The following is a 15,687-nucleotide window of genomic DNA, read 5'->3' on the forward strand; positions in this document are numbered from 1 at the left end:
GGTATCTGGGAAGTGTCTGACCCTGGGTGTCTGGTATCGTCTGACCCGGGTGTCTGGGATTGTCTGACCCTGTGTGCCTGGGATTGTCTGACCCTGGGTGTCTGGGATTGTCTGACCCTGGGTGTGTTGGGAAGTGTCTGACCCTGGGTGTCTGGGACTGTCTGATCCTGGGAGTCTGGGAAGTGTCTGACCCTGGGTGTCTGGGATTGTCTGACCCTGGGTGTGTTGGGAAGTGTCTGACCCTGGGTGTCTGGGAAGTGTCTGATCCTGGGTGTCTGGGAAGTGTCTGACCCTGTGTGCCTGGGATTGTCTGACCCTGGGTGTCTGGGATTGTCTCTCCAGTTTCCAGGCTGGAGGTTTTGAGGACAAACTTTGAGCAGAGTCGGGAGGGCAGATAGAGTTTCTGTTAAATCACGAAAGGTGATTTGATATGTGGAATGTGCTGTTTAATTGTTTTATCCCGGAGGACTGGAGAATAGCCAATGTTGTTCCTTTGTTTCAGAAGGGTAGCAAGGATAATCCAGGGAACTACAGGCCAGTGAGCCTTACGTCAGTGGTAGGGAAATTACTGGAGAGAATTCTTCGAGACAGGATCTACTCCCATTTGGAAGCAAATGGACGTATTAGTGAGAGGCGGCACGGTTTTGTGAAGGGGAGGTCGTGTCTCACTAACTTGACAGAGTTTTTCGAAGAGGTCACAAAGTTGATTGATGCAGGTAGGGCAGTGGATGTTGTCCAAATGGACTTCAGTAAGGCCCTTGACAAGGTCCCTCATGGTAAACTGGTACAAAAGGTGAAGTCACACGGGATCAGGGGTGAGCTGGCAAGATGGATACAGAACTGGCTAGGTCATAGAAGGCAGAGAGTAGCAATGGAAGGATGCTTTTCTAATTGGAGGGCTGTGACTAGTGGTGTTCTGCAGAGATCAGTGCTGGGACCTTTGCTGTTCGTAGTATATATAAATTATTTGGAGGAAAATGTAACTGGTCTGATTAGTAAGTTTGTAGACAACACAAAGGTTGGTGGAATTGCGGATAACGATGAGGACTGTCAGAGGATACAGCAGGATTTAGATCGTTTGGAGACTTGGGCGGAGAGATGGCAGATAGAGTTTAATCCGGACAAATGTGAGGTAATGCATTTTGGAAGGTCTAATGCAGGTAGGGAATATACAGTGAATGGTAGAACCCTCAAGAGTATTGAAAGTCAGAGAGATCTAGGTGTACAGGTCCAGAGGTCACTGAAAGGGGCAACACAGGTGGAGAAGATAGTCAAGAAGGCATACGGCATGCTTGCCTTCATTGGCCAGGGCATTGAGTATAAGAATTGGCAAGTCATGTTGCAGCTGTATAGAACCTTAGTTAGGCCACACTTGGAGTATAGTGTTCAATTCTGATCGCCACACTACCAGAAGGATGTGGAGGCTTTAGAGAGGGTGCAGAAGAGATTTACCAGGGTGTTGCCTGGTATAGAGGGCATTAGCTATGAGGAGCTGTTGAATAAACTCGGTTTGTTCTCACTGGAACGATGGAGGTTGAGGGGTGACTTGATAGAGGTCTACAAAATTATGAGGGGCATAGACAGAGGGGATAGTCAGAGGCTTTTTCCCAGGGGTAGAGGGGTCAATTATTAGGGGGCATAGGTTTAAGGTGCAAGGGGCAAGGTTTAGAGGAGATGTATGAGGCAAGTTTTTTACACAGAGGGTAGTGGGTACCTGGAACTCACTGCCGGAGGAGGTGGTGGAAGCAGGGACGATAGTGACATTTGAGGGGCATCTTGACAAATACATGAATAAGATGGGAATAGAGGGATACGGACCCAGGAAGTGTAGGAGATTGTAGTTTAGTCGGGCAGCATGGTCGGCACGGGCTTGGAGGGCCGAAGGGCCTGTTCCTGTGCTGTACATTTCTTTGTTCTTTGTCATACGCTTTATTACATCAAATCCATGAGATAATGCACAAAGTTGACACACAGATGAGATAGATGCCAATTAGAAATCACACATCAAAGACTCCCAAGAGGCATGTTATTTTGATTAATTGTACAAACCTCAGGGAGCCTATAGCTCAGTATAGTGTACTTTTATAGTGTTAACTGGTGTAGGATAGAGATGGGTACAACATATTCTGTAAGCTATTTACTGGCGAGGATTACCGCTATCATTCATGTCCACTAATGTCTTGCTTTTGTAAAATTATATTCCCAAATTTCCACACAATTGTTCTTGTTCTCTTTAACTTTCAAAGTGTTCCCGCTGCACCCATAACCCTGTTCATAGCAGGTCAGTCTCCTTGACTGATTTCCTAAATATCAATGATAGATATCCTCCGGGTCTGATCTTTATTGCTAGTCAGAATGAGGCGTTGCTATATTTTACATTTAGAAAAACCTACTGCCTGACAACCCTCCTTTGTATATGGACTCCACTAACCAGAGGGTCGAACAGCACTGGACTGGTTACCGATAACAAACCCAGAGTTAGACCATGTAACCTCCGAGATCAAACTGCTCACTTCCCAGCATCATCAGCTGGCTTTTCGCTCCAGAACTTCATCAGCAGAAGATTTTGGTGCAATGATGGAATCTTTTCCCTTCCAGCTGGGAGTCTGTCTGATCCTCTTAACCCAAAGATTTCTAATGTCTGTTTGCTAAATGTTCACTCAGGGTCACCTCCCCGCACTCGCTCGTTTCTTTCTTCGACAAGGAAAGAAATAAATGTGTTTCTTAACATCAGCAATGAAAATCTCAACATTGCGCTTGTGGTTTGCGCTAACAGCTCGAGCAAGACACGGGCGCAGTTCCGGGAGGCAATGCGGACCCCCAGCTCCCAGGGGGCAGACATTGTCCGCAACAACTTTTAGCTGAAATTCAACTGTGAAAATCCTCATCATAGCAGCAGTGAGCTGAAATACTAAATGTAAACTCGGGGGGGGCGGGGGGGGCGGCAAGCAGTGAGACAGGCCTTCCAATGAAAACCCTTCATCCTTATCACTAAACCTTGTCGCGTCTGTCACGTCAGCTGAACCATTGAACGATTCGCCATCTGGTGGCACTTACTTCGCCGCACCGTCTGCAATAGCACAGGAACGATAACCATTTAGACATTAACACCGGAAGAAAATCGCCACAATCATCACGAAACGGGGTTTCATGTTTGTGTTAAACACAGGAAATCGCCCCAACTCCCCCTTGCTGAGCCTACAGCAGGTGGCAGGCTTGATTCTGATCCTTAAACCGGCCTGGGGTGGTCTGGTCTGGGATGGTCTGGTCTGGCTGGTCTAGGATGGTCCGGTCTGGGATGGGTTGGTCTGGACTGGTCTAGTCTGGGATGGTCTGATCTGGGTTGGTCTGGGATGGTCTGACCTGGTCTGGGATGGTCTGACCTGTGTTGGTCTGGTCTGGTCTGGGATGGTCCGGTCTGGGATGGGATGGTCTGGTCTGGGATGGTCTGCGATGGTCCGGTCTGGAATGGTCTGGCCTGTGGTAGTCTGGGATGGGATGGTCTGGGATGGTCTAGGATGGTCTGGTCTGGGATGGTCTGGCCTGGGATGGTCTGGTCTGGGATGGTCTGGCCTGGGATGGTCTGGTCTGGGTTGGTATGGTCTGGGTTGGTCAGGTCTGGCCTGGGATGGTCTGGTCTGGGTTGGTCTGGGTTGGTCTGGTCTGGGTTGGTCTGGGATGGTCTGGGATGGTCTGACCTGTGTTGGTCTGGTCTGGTCTGGGATGGTCTGGTCTGGGATGGTCCGGTCTGGGATGGGATAGTCTGCGATGGTCCGTCTGGAATGGTCTGGCCTGGGGTAGTTTGGGATGGGATGGTCTAGGATGGTCTGGTCTGGGATGGTCTGGCCTGGGATGGCCTGGTCTGGGATGGTCTGGCCTGGGATGGTCTGGTCTGGGATGGTCTGGCCTGGGATGGCCTGGTCTGGGATGGTCTGGCCTGGGATGGTCTGGTCTGGGTTGGTATGGTCTGGGATGGTCAGGTCTGGCCTGGGCTGGTCTGGGATGGCCTGTGATGGTCTGGGATGGTGTGGTCTGGGATGGTGTGGTCTGGGTTGGTATTATCTGGGATGGTCTGGTCTGGGATGGTCTGGTCTGGGTTGGTCTGGTCTGGGTTGGTCTGGTCTGGTCTGGTCTAGTCTGATATGGTCTGGTCTGGGATCGTCTGGTCTGGGATGGTCAGGTCTGGGTTGGTCTGGTCAGGTCTGACCTGGTCTGGGATGGTCTGACATGGGTTGGTCTGGTCTGGTCTGGGATGGTCTGGTCTGGGATGGTCTGTGATGGTCTGGTCTGGGATGGTCTGGTCTGGGATGGCCTGGTCTGGGTTGGTATGGTCTGGTCTGTGTTGGCCTGGTCAGGTCTGGGATGGTCAGGGACGGTCTGGCCTGGGTTGGTCTGGTCTGGGATGATCTGGGATGGTCTGACATGGGTTGGTCTGGTCTAGCCTGGGTTTGTCTGGCCTGGGTTGGTCCGGGTTGGTCTGGGACATTCTGGGATGGTCTGGTCTGGGATGGTCTGGTCTGGGTTGGTCTGGTCTGGTCTAGTCTGGGATGGTCTGGTCTGGCTTGGTCCGGGATGGGATGGTCTTAGAACATAGAACATAGAACGATACAGCGCAGTACAGGCCCTTCGGCCCACGATGTTGCACCAAAACAAAAGCCATCTAACCTACACTATGCCCTTATCATCCATATGTTTATCCAATAAACCTTTAAATGCCCTCAATGTTGGCGAGTTCACTACTGTAGCAGGTAGGGCATTCCACGGCCTCACTACTCTTTGCGTAAAGAACCTACCTCTGACCTCTGTCCTATATCTATTAGCCCTCAGTTTAAAGCTATGTCCCCTTGTGCCAGCCATTTCCATCCGCGGGAGAAGGCTCTCACTATCCACCCTATCTAACCCCCTGATTATTTTGTATGCCTCTATTAAGTCTCCTCTTAACCTTCTTCTCTCCAACGAAAACAACCTCAAGTCCATCAGCCTTTCCTCATAAGATTTTCCCTCCATACCAGGCAACATCCTGGTAAATCTCCTCTGCACCCGCTCCAAAGCCTCCACGTCCTTCCTATAATGCGGTCTGACCTGGTCTGGTCTGGGATGGTCTGGTCTGGGATGGTCTTGTCTGGGATGGTCTGGTCTGGGATGGTCTGGTCTGGGTTGGTATGGTCTGGGATGGTCTGCTCTGGGTTGGTCTGGTCACATCTGGTCAGGTCTGGTCTGGGATGGTCTGCTCTGGGATGGACTGGGGTGGTCTGGTCTGGGAGGTCTGGGGTGGTCTGGTCTGGTCTGGGATGGTCTAGTCTGGGATGGTCTGGTCTGGGATGGTCTGGTCTGGGATGGTCTGGTCTGGGTTGGTCTGGTCTGGGTTGGTCTGGTCTGGGATGGTCTGGTCAGGTCTGGTCTGGGGTGATCTGGCATGGTCTGGGATGGTGTGTCCTGGGTTGGTCTGGGATGATCTGGTATGGTCTTGGATGGTCTGGTCTTGGATGGCCTGGTCTGGGTTGTTCTGGTCTGGGATGGTCTGGTCTGGGTTGGTAAGTTCTGGGATAGTCTGGGATGGTCTGGTCTGGGTTGGTCTGGTCAGGTCTGGTCAGATCTGGGATGGCCGACTTGGTCTGGGATGGTCTGACCTGGGTTGGTTTGGTCTGGTCTGGTCTGGCCTGGGTTGGTCTGGGATGGTCTGGTCTGGGGTGGTCTGACCTGGTCTGGCCTGGTCTGGGATGGTCTGGTCTGGGATGGTCTGGTCTGGGATGGTCTGGTCTGGGTTGGTATGGTCTGGGATGGTCTGCTCTGGGTTGGTCTGGTCACATTTGGTCAGGTCTGGTCTGGGATGGTCTGGTCTGGGATGGACTGGGGTGGTCTGGTCTGGGATGGTCTGGGGTGGTCTGGTCTGGTCTGGGATGGTCTAGTCTGGGATGGTCTGGTCTGGGATGGTCTGGTCTGGGATGGTCTGGTCTGGTCTGGGTTGGTCTGGTCTGGGATGGTCTGGTCAGGTCTGGTCTGGGGTGATCTGGCATGATCTTGGATGGTGTGGCCTGGGTTGGTCTGGTCTGGTCTAGCCTGGGTTGGTCTGGGATGGTCTGGTCTGGGGTGGTCTGACCTGGTCTGGTCTGGGATGGTCTGGTCTGGGATGGTCTGGTCTGGGATGGTCTGGTCTGGGATGGTCTGGTCTGGGTTGGTATGGTCTGTGATGGTCTGCTCTGGGTTGGTCTGGTCACAACTGGTCAGGTCTGGTCTGGGATTGTCTGGTCTGGGATGGACTGGGGTGGTCTGGTCTGGGATGGTCTGGGGTGGTCTGGTCTGGGATGGTCTAGTCTGGGATGGTCTGGTCTGGGATGGTCTGGTCTGGGATGGTCTGGTCTGGGATGGTCTGGTCTGGGATGGTCTGGTCTGGGTTGGTCTGGTCACATCTGGTCAGGTCGGGGATGGTCTAGTCCGGTCTGGGATGGACTGGGGTGGTCTGGTCTGGGGTGGTCTGGTCTGGTCTGGGATGGTCTAGTTTTGGATGGTCTGGTCTGGGATGGTCTGGTCTGGGATGGTCTGATCTGGTCTGGTCTGGGTTGGTCTGGTCTGGGTTGGTCTGGTCTGGGATGGTCTGGTCTGGTCAGGTCTGGTCTGGGGTGATCTGGCATGGTCTGGGATGGTGTGGCCTGGGTTGGTCTGGCCTGGGTTGGTCTGGGATGGTCTGGGATGGTCTGGTCTTGGATGGCCTGGTCTGGGTTGGTCTGGTCTGGTCTGGGTTGGTCTGGTCAGGTCTGGTCAAATCTGGGATGGCCGACTTGGTCTGGGATGGTCTGACCTGGGTTGGTCTGGTCTGGTCTGGCCTGGGTTGGTCTGGGATGGTCTGGTCTGGGATGTTCTGACCTGGTCTGGATGGTCTGGTCTGGGATGGTCTGGTCTGGGATGGTCTGGTCTGGGTTGGTATGGTCTGGGATGGTCTGCTCTGGGTTGGTCTGGTCACATCTGGTCAGGTCGGGGATGGTCTGGTCTGGGTTGGCCTGGTCTGGGATTGTCTGGGATGGTCTGGTCTGGGTTGGTCTGGTCTGGTCTGGGATTGTCTGGCCTGGGTTGGTCTGTGATGGTCTGGGATGGTTTGGTCTGGGATGGTCTGGTCTGCGTTGGTCTGGTCTGGTCTAGTCTGGGATGGTCTAGTCTGGGTTGGTATGGCCTGGGATGGTCTAGTCTGGGATGGTCTGGCCTGGGATGGTCTGGTCTGGGTTGGTCTGTTCAGATCTGGGACGGTCTGGCCTGGGTTGGACTGGTCTGGTCTGGGATGGTCTGGCCTGGGTTGGTCTGGGATGGTGTGGTCTGGTCTCGGATGGTCTGGCATTGTCTGGGATGGTCTGGCCTGGGTTGGTCTGGTCTGGGATGCTCTGAGTTGCTCTGACCTGGGTTGGTCTAGTCTGGTCTGGGTTGGTCTGGCCTTGGATAGTCTGAGATGGTCTGGGATGGTCTGGTCTGGGATGGTCTGGTCTGCGTTGGTCTGGCCTGGTCAAGTCTGGGATGGTCAGGTCTGGGATGGTCTGGGATGGTCTCGGCTGGGATGCTCTTGTCTGGGATGGTCAGGTCTGGGATGGTCTGGGATGGTCTCGCCTGGGTTGGTCTGGTTTGGGATGATCTGACCTGGGTTGGTCTGGTCTGGTCTGGCCTGGGTTGGTCTGGGATGGTCTGTGATGGTCAGGGGTGGTCTGGTCTGGTCTGGGATGGTCTGGTCTGGGATGGTCTGGTCTGGCATGGTCTGGGATGGTCTGGTCTGGGTTGGTATGGGCTGGGATGGTCTGGTCTGGGATGGTCTGGGCTGTGATGGTCTGGTCTGGGTTGCTCTGGTCAGGTCTGTTCAGATCTGGGATGGTCTGGCCTGGTCTGGGATGGTCTGACCTGGGTTGGTCTGGTCTGGTCTGGGATGGTCTGGCCTGGGTTGGTCCGGGTTGGTCTGGGACCTTCTGGGATGGTCTGGTCTGGGTTTGTCTGGTCTGGTCTAGTCTGGGATGTTCTGGTCTGGGATGGTCTGGTCTGGCTTGGTCCGGTTTGGGATGGTCTTGTCTGGGATGGTCTGGGATGGGATGGTCTTGTCTGGTCTGGGATGGTCGGGTCTGGGATGGACTGGGGTGGTCTGGTCTAGGGTGGTCTAGTCTGGTCTGGGATGGTCTAGTTTGGGATGATCTGGTCTGGGATGGTCTGGTCAGGGTTGGTATGGTCTGGGATAGTCTGGGATGGTCTGGTCTGGGATGGTCTGGTCTGGTCTGGGTTGGTCTGGTCATGTCTGGTTAGGTCGGGGATGGTCTGGTCTGGGTTGGTCTGGGTTGGTCTGGTCTGGTCTGGGATTGTCTGGCCTGGGTTGGTCTGGGATGGTCTGGTCTGGTCTGGGTTGGCCTGGTCTGGTCTAGTCTGGGATGGCCTGGTCTGGGTTGGTATGATCTGGGATGGTCTGGTATGGTCTAGACTGGGCTGGTCTGGCCTGGGATGGTCTGGTCTGGCTTGGTCTGTTCAGGCCTGGGATGGTCTGGGATGGTCTGGCCTGGGTTGGTCTGGGATGGTCTGGTCTGGGATGGTCTGGTCTGGAATGGTCTGGTCTGGTCTGGGTTGGTATGGTCTAGGATGGTCTGATCTGTGTTGGTCTGGTCAGGTCTGGTCTGGTCTCGGAAGATCTGGCATTGTCTGGGATGGTCTGGCCTGGGTTGGTCTGGTCTCGGATGCTCTGAGATGGTCTGATCTGGGTTGGTCTAGTCTGGTCTGGGATGGTCTGGCCTGGGATGGTCTGAGATGGTCTGGGAGGGTCTGGTCTGGGATGGTCTGGTCTGGGTTGGTCTGGCCTGGTCTAGTCTGGGATGGTCAGGTCTGGGATGGTCTTGTCTGGGTTGGTGTGGTCTGCGAAGGTCTGGTCTGGTCTGGTCTGGGATGGTCTCGGCTGGGATGCTCTGGTCTGGGATGGTCAGGTCTGGGATGGTCTGGGGTGGTCTCACCTGGGTTGGTCTGGTCTGGGATGGTCTGGTCTGGGTTGGTCTGGTCTGGTCTGGTCTGGCCTGGGTTGGTCTGGGATGGTCTGTGATGGTCAGGGGTGGTCTGTTCTGGTCTGGGATGGTCTGGTCTGGTCTGGGATGGTCTAGTCTGGCATGGTCTGGTCTGGGATGGTCTGGTCTGGGTTGGTATGGTCTGGGATAGTCTGGGATGGTCTGGTCTGGGATGGTCTGATCTGGGATGGTCTGGTCTGGGATGGTCTGGTCTGGGTTGGTCTGGTCAGGTCTGGTCAGATCTGGGATGGTCTGGGTTGGTCTGATCTGGGATGGTCTGGCCTGGGTTGGTCTGGGATGATCTGGTCTGGGATGGTCTGGTCTGGGATGGTCTGGTCTGGGTTGGTCTGGTCACGTCTGGTCAGGTCGGGGATGGTCTTGTCTGGGTTGGTCTGGTCTGTGATTGTCTGGGATGGTCTGGTCTGGGTTGGTCTGGGATTGTCTGGCCTGGGTTGGTCTGGGTTGGTCTGGGATGGTCTGGTCTGGGATGGTGTGGTCTGAGTTGGTCTGGTCTGGTCTAGTCTGGGATGGTCTGGTCTGGGTTGGTCTGGCCTGGGATGGTCTGGTCTGGGTTGGGATGGTCTGGTCTGGGTTGGTCTGTGATGTTCTGGGGTGGTTTGTGATGGTCTGGGATGGTCTGGTCTGGGATGGTCTTGTCTGGGATGGTCTGGGCTGGTATGCTCTGGGATGGTCTGGTCTGGTCTGGTCTAGTCTGGGATGGTCTGGCCTGGCATGGTCTAGTCTGGGTTGGTCTTGTCAGGTCTGGTATGGTCTGGGATAGTCTGGCCTGGGTTGGTCTGGTCTGGGATGGTCTGACCTGGGTTGGTCTGGTCTGGTCTGGGATGGTCTGGCCTGGGTTGGTCTGGGATGGTCTGGCCTGGGATGGTCTGGTCTGGTCTTGTCTGGATGGTCTGGTGTGGGATGGTATGGTCTGGTCTGGGATGGTCTGGTCTGGTCTGGGATGGTCTGGTCTGGAATGGACTGGTCTGATCTGGTCTGGGATGGTCTTGTCCGGGATGGCCTGGGTGGGGTGGTCTGGTCTGGGATGGCCTTGTCTGTTATGGTCTGGTCTGGGATGGTCTGGTCTGGTCTGGGATGGTCTGGTCTGGGGTGGTCTGGTTTTGGGATGGTCTGGTATGGTCTGCTCCGGGATGGTCTGATATGGTCTGGTCCAGGATGGTCATCGTATGGTCCGGTCCGGGATGGTCTGAGATGGTCTGGTCTGGTCTGGGATGGTCTGCTCTGGGATGGTCGGGATGGTCTGGGGTGGTCTAGTCTGGGATGGTCTGATCTGGAATGGTCTGGTCTGGGATGGTCTGGTCTGGTCTGGGATGGTCTGGACTGGTCTGGACAGATCTGGGATGGGCTGGGATGGTCTGGTCTGGGATGGTCTGGCCTTGGATGGTCTGGCCTGGGTTAGTCTCATCTGGTCTGGGATGGTGTGGGATGGTCTGACCTGGGCTGGTCTGGTCTGGTCTGGGATGGTCTGGCCTGGGTTGGTCTGGGATGGTCTGAGATGGTCTGGGATGGGCTGGGATGGTCCGGTCTGGGATGGTCTGGTCTGGGATGATCTGGTTTAGGTTGGTCTGGTTTGGGATGATCTGTTCTTGGATGGTCTGGTCTGGTCTGGTCTAGGATGGTCAGGTCTGGAATGATCTGGTTTGGGATGGTCTGGTTTGGGATGATCTGGTCTGGTCTGTCATGGTCTGGTGTGGGGTGGTCTGGTCTGGGATGGTCTAGTCTGGGATGGTCTAGTCTGGGATGGTCTGGTCTGGGATGGTTTGGTCTGGGATGGTCTGGTCTGGGATGGTCTGGTCTGGTCTGGGATGTTCTGGTCTGGTCTGGTCTGGGATGATCTGGTCTGGGATGGTCTAGGATGGCCTGGAATGGTCTGGGATGGTCTGGTCTGGGATGGTCTGATCTAGTCTGGGATGTTTTGGGCTGGGATGGTCTGGTCTGAGATGGTCCGGCCTGGGATGGTCTTGTCTCGGATGGTCTCTGGGATCGTCTGGTCTGGGATGGTCCGGCCTAGGATGGTCTGGTATGGGATGGTCCAGTCTGGGATGGTCTGGGATGGTCTGGCCAGGGATGGTCTTGGATCGTCTGGTCTGGGATGGTCTGGCCTGGGATGTTCTGGTCTGGGATGGTCAGCTTGGCCACTCACGGCAGCGAGTTTACCGCCGCCTCATTTTGGGATGGTCTGGTCTTGGATGGTCTGGTCTGGGATGGTCTGGTCTGGGATGTTCTGGTCTGGGATGGTCTGGTCTAGTCTGGGATGGTTTGGTCTGGGATGGTCTGTTCTTGGATGGTCTGGCCTTGGATGGTCTTGTCTGGTCTGGGATGGTCTGGGATGGTCTGGTCTGGGATGGTCTGGCCTGGGTTGGTTTCGTCTGGTCTAGGATGGTCTGGTCTGGGATGCTCTGGCCTGGGTTGGTCTGGTCTGGTCTGGTCTGGGATGGTCTGGCCTGGGTTGTTCTGGGATGGTCTGTGATGGTCTGGGGTGGTCCAGTCTGCTCTGGCCTGGTCCAGGATTGTCTGGCCTGCAATGGTCTGGCCTGGGATGGTCTGGTCTGGGATGGTCTGGTCTGGGATGGTCTGGTCTGGGATGGTCTGATCTGATCTGATCTGGGATGGTCTGATCTGGTCTGGGTTGGTCTGGTCTGGGATGGTCTGGGATGGCCTTGTCTGTGATGGTCTGGGATGGTTTGGTCTGGGGTAGTCTGGGATGGTCTGGTCTGGGATGGTCTGGTCCGGGATGGTCTGTGATGTTTGGGTCTGGTCTGGGATGTTTTGGTCTGGGATGGTCTGGTCTGGGATGGTCTGGCCTTGGATGGTCTTGTCTGGTCTGGGATGGTCTGGGATGGTCTGGTCTGGGATGGTCTGGCCTGGGTTGGTTTCGTCTGGTCTAGGATGGTCTGGTCTGGGATGCTCTGGCCTGGGTTGGTCTGGTCTGGTCTGGTCTGGGATGGTCTGGCCTGGGTTGTTCTGGGATGGTCTGTGATGGTCTGGGGTGGTCCAGTCTGCTCTGGCCTGGTCCAGGATTGTCTGGCCTGCAATGATCTGGCCTGGGATGGTCTGGTCTGGGATGGTCTGGTCTGGGATGGTCTGATCTGATCTGATCTGGGATGGTCTGATCTGGTCTGGGTTGGTCTGGTCTGGGATGGTCTGGGATGGCCTTGTCTGTGATGGTCTGGGATGGTTTGGTCTGGGGTAGTCTGGGATGGTCTGGTCTGGGATGGTCTGGTCCGGGATGGTCTGTGATGTTTGGGTCTGGTCTGGGATGTTCTGGTCTGGGATGGTCTGGTCTGGGGTGGTCTGGTCTGGGATGGTCTGGTCTGGGATGGTCTGGCCTGGGTTGGTCTCATCTGGTCTGGGATGGTTTGGTCTGGGATGGTCTGGTTTGGGATGGTCTGGTCTGGGATGATCTGGCCTTGGATGGTCTGGGATGGTCACTTTGGCCACTCAGGGCAGCGAGTTTCCCGCCTCATTTGCAGAATAGATCAAAAACAAATAATTATGTGTCGATGTGAAAGTTGTTCGTGATTAATTTCACTTGTGGCCCAGCAACTACTTGTCCCTTCCTAAGTGGCCTGCTGGATGCTTTTGGAGACCATTTAAGAATCAACCACATTTCTGTGAATCTTTATACTTTTAGTTAACTTTATCTGAGTCACGGATATTCCTTGAAGCTACACTGTACAAGAATCCAGGTAGGGTTCAGATGAACTTGCTACTCACATTAGTGAATGTAAACTCTCTCCGGGACTGTAGTTTCATAGATAAACAACTAAGGACAGCTCCAGGACATCACTGCAGGAGTTCCTCAGGGTAGTGTCCTCGGTCCAACCATCTTCAGCTGCTTCATCAATGACCTGCCTTCCATCATAAGGCCAGAAGTGGGGATGTTTGTTGATGACTGCACAATGTTCAGCACCATTGACGACTCCTCAGATAATGAAGCAGTCCATGTCCAAATGCAGCAAGACCTGGACAATATCCAGGCTCGGGCTGACAAGTGGCAAGTTACATTCGTGCCACACAAGTGCCAGGCAATGACCATCTCCTACAAGAGAGGATCTAACCACCGCCTCTTGACATTCAATGGCATCCCCCACACTCAACATCCTGGGGGGTTACCACTGATCAGAAATTGGACTCGCCATATTAATACTGTGGCTACCAGGGCAGGTCAAAGGCTGGGAATCCTACAGCGAGTAACTCACCTCCTCACTCCCCAAAACCTGTCCCCCATCTACAAGGCACAAGTCAGGAGTGTGATGGAATACTCTCCACTTGCCTGGATGAGTGCAGCTCCAACAACACTCAAGAAGCTCAACACCATCCAGGACAAAGTGGCCCACTTGATTGGTACATCTACAAATTCACTGCAGGGACTCGCCAAAGGTCTATGCTTTCCTCCGCATGAGCTCCCCCTTTGAGCAGCTTCAGAAACACTTTTCTCTGAAAAGTACTGCCCTGCAATACTGATTTATTTATACTCTTTGGAATATATGACCAAAAGAGCGAGAAAACCTATTGTAGATTACTTTTCAGCTTTGGGATGATCCACTCTAACATTTGTACCCAACGGCTCTTCAATATCCCAGAAACTAGCTTTGCTTTATAAATCCCACCTGCAAGGACTTCTTCAAGGCCTATCTGGCACTTCAGAATAAACTCTCTACATCGATCATAACTCCTTCTGTTTTGCTTCTCTTGTTAATTGATTCTCAAGTTTATTGACAGCCATCATGAGAATGTCAAATTTTAGTTCAGTTACACCACCGTTCTGTAATCTTTATTTCACTGTCTGATCTATTCAAGTTACCGCTTCCACTTACACCTTTATGTCTAGCATGATTACTACTGCAAAATCTGCCTGTCGTACTTTTCGCTGGTTTTCTAAGACAAGTCACTTCCAGACTCTATCAGTACTGACACAGTACCTTCTTCTACTCCATTATGTCAATCCCTGGACCTCAAATCTTGGCTGCCATCTTGAATATTTAACCAATATTTAAATTACCAGTAGCTTTTCCTGGGTGGAAGGATTCACCCTTTCAAATTGTTGCATCGCTCCATTCACTGGTCCCCTATGGGATGTATGTCAGCCATGTGCACACACTTAGCTGGCCTATGGATGTGATATCTCTGACATATGTTGGTTGGTTTAGCACAGGGCTAAATCGCTGGCTTTGAAAGCAGGCCAGCAGCACGGTTCGATTCCTGTAACAGCCTCCCCGAACAGGCGCCGGAATGTGGAGACTAGGGGCTTTTCACAGTAACTTCATTTGAAGCCTACTTATGACAATAAGCGATTTTCATTTTCATATGTGGCTACTATATCAGGTCAAAGGTTGGGAATACTGTGGCAAGTAACCCAATTCCCCAAAACCTGTACATCATTTACACGGCACAATGCAGGAATGTGATGGAATATTTTCCACTTGTCAGGATGAGTGCAGCTCCAACCACATTCAAGTAGCTCAACATCAACCAGGACAAAACAATGCAGTTGATTGACATCCCTTCCAACAGCCTCATCATTCACTCCCTCCACCACCGACACACAGTGGCAGCCGTGTACACCGCCTACAAGAAACATGGTAGCAACTCATCAAGTCTCCTTTGTCAGCACCTTCCAAACCCATGACCTCTACCGCCTAGAAGGACAAGGGCAGCAGAAGTATGGGAACAGCACCACCAGCAGGTTGACCCCAAGCCGCACACCATCCTGACTTAGAATTCCAACGCCGGTCTTTCACTGTCACTGGTATAAATCCTGGAACACCCTCCCTAACAGCACTGTGGGTGTACCTACACCACAAGATCACAGCGGTTCAAGAAGGTGGCTCAAAACCTCCTTCTCCAGGGCAGTTAGGGATGGGAAATAAATGTCGCCCCAGCCAGCGACTCCCACATCCCTGACAGAATAAATAAAACAAAATTACAATGTTACAAGTTTCCATGGACACTTCCCTGGAGAGTAATTCCTTGCTTAACACTGTAGTTATATTCCTGAAACGTACAACGTTAAGGAAAATAGATTTTCCAATTGCAACCAATGTAAAACCTGCAGTTAGATTCTGTCAGACCTTTCTCATCAGAAGAATACCTCAAAACATTAAACCCCAAATGCAGTACATTCCTAATTACTAACTCTTTCTACTTGGCTCACGCTCGCCCTCTCACCCACTGGCTGACTCTCAATCGCCGCTTCTCTCCCTGAATCCTTACTGGATGGCACGGTGGCACAGTGGTTAGCACTCTGCCTCACAGTGCCAGGGACCTGGGTTCAATTCAGGCCTTAGGTCACTGACTGTGTGGAGTTTGCACTTTCTCCCCGTGTCTGCGTGGGTTTCCTCCGGGTGCTCCGGTTCACTCCCACAGTCCAAAGATGTGCAGGTTAGGTTGGGTTATGGGGTTAGGGGGACAAGGCGGAGGAGTGGGTCTTGGTAGGGTGCTCTTCCAGAGGGTGGGCACACACCCAATGGGCCAAATGGCCTCCTTCTGCACTGTAGGGATTCTTTGGATTCTATGGATACCTGGGAACCCCTCCACCTGGAGGTTCCCCTCCAAGTCACTCACCATCCTGACTTGGAAATATATCGCCGTTCCTTCACTGTCACTGGGGCAACATCCTGGAACTCCCTCCCTAACGACACAGTCACGATGT

The sequence above is a fragment of the Scyliorhinus torazame genome, chromosome 11, assembly GCF_047496885.1.
Source record: "Scyliorhinus torazame isolate Kashiwa2021f chromosome 11, sScyTor2.1, whole genome shotgun sequence".
In the NCBI taxonomy this organism is placed as follows: domain Eukaryota; kingdom Metazoa; phylum Chordata; class Chondrichthyes; order Carcharhiniformes; family Scyliorhinidae; genus Scyliorhinus; species Scyliorhinus torazame.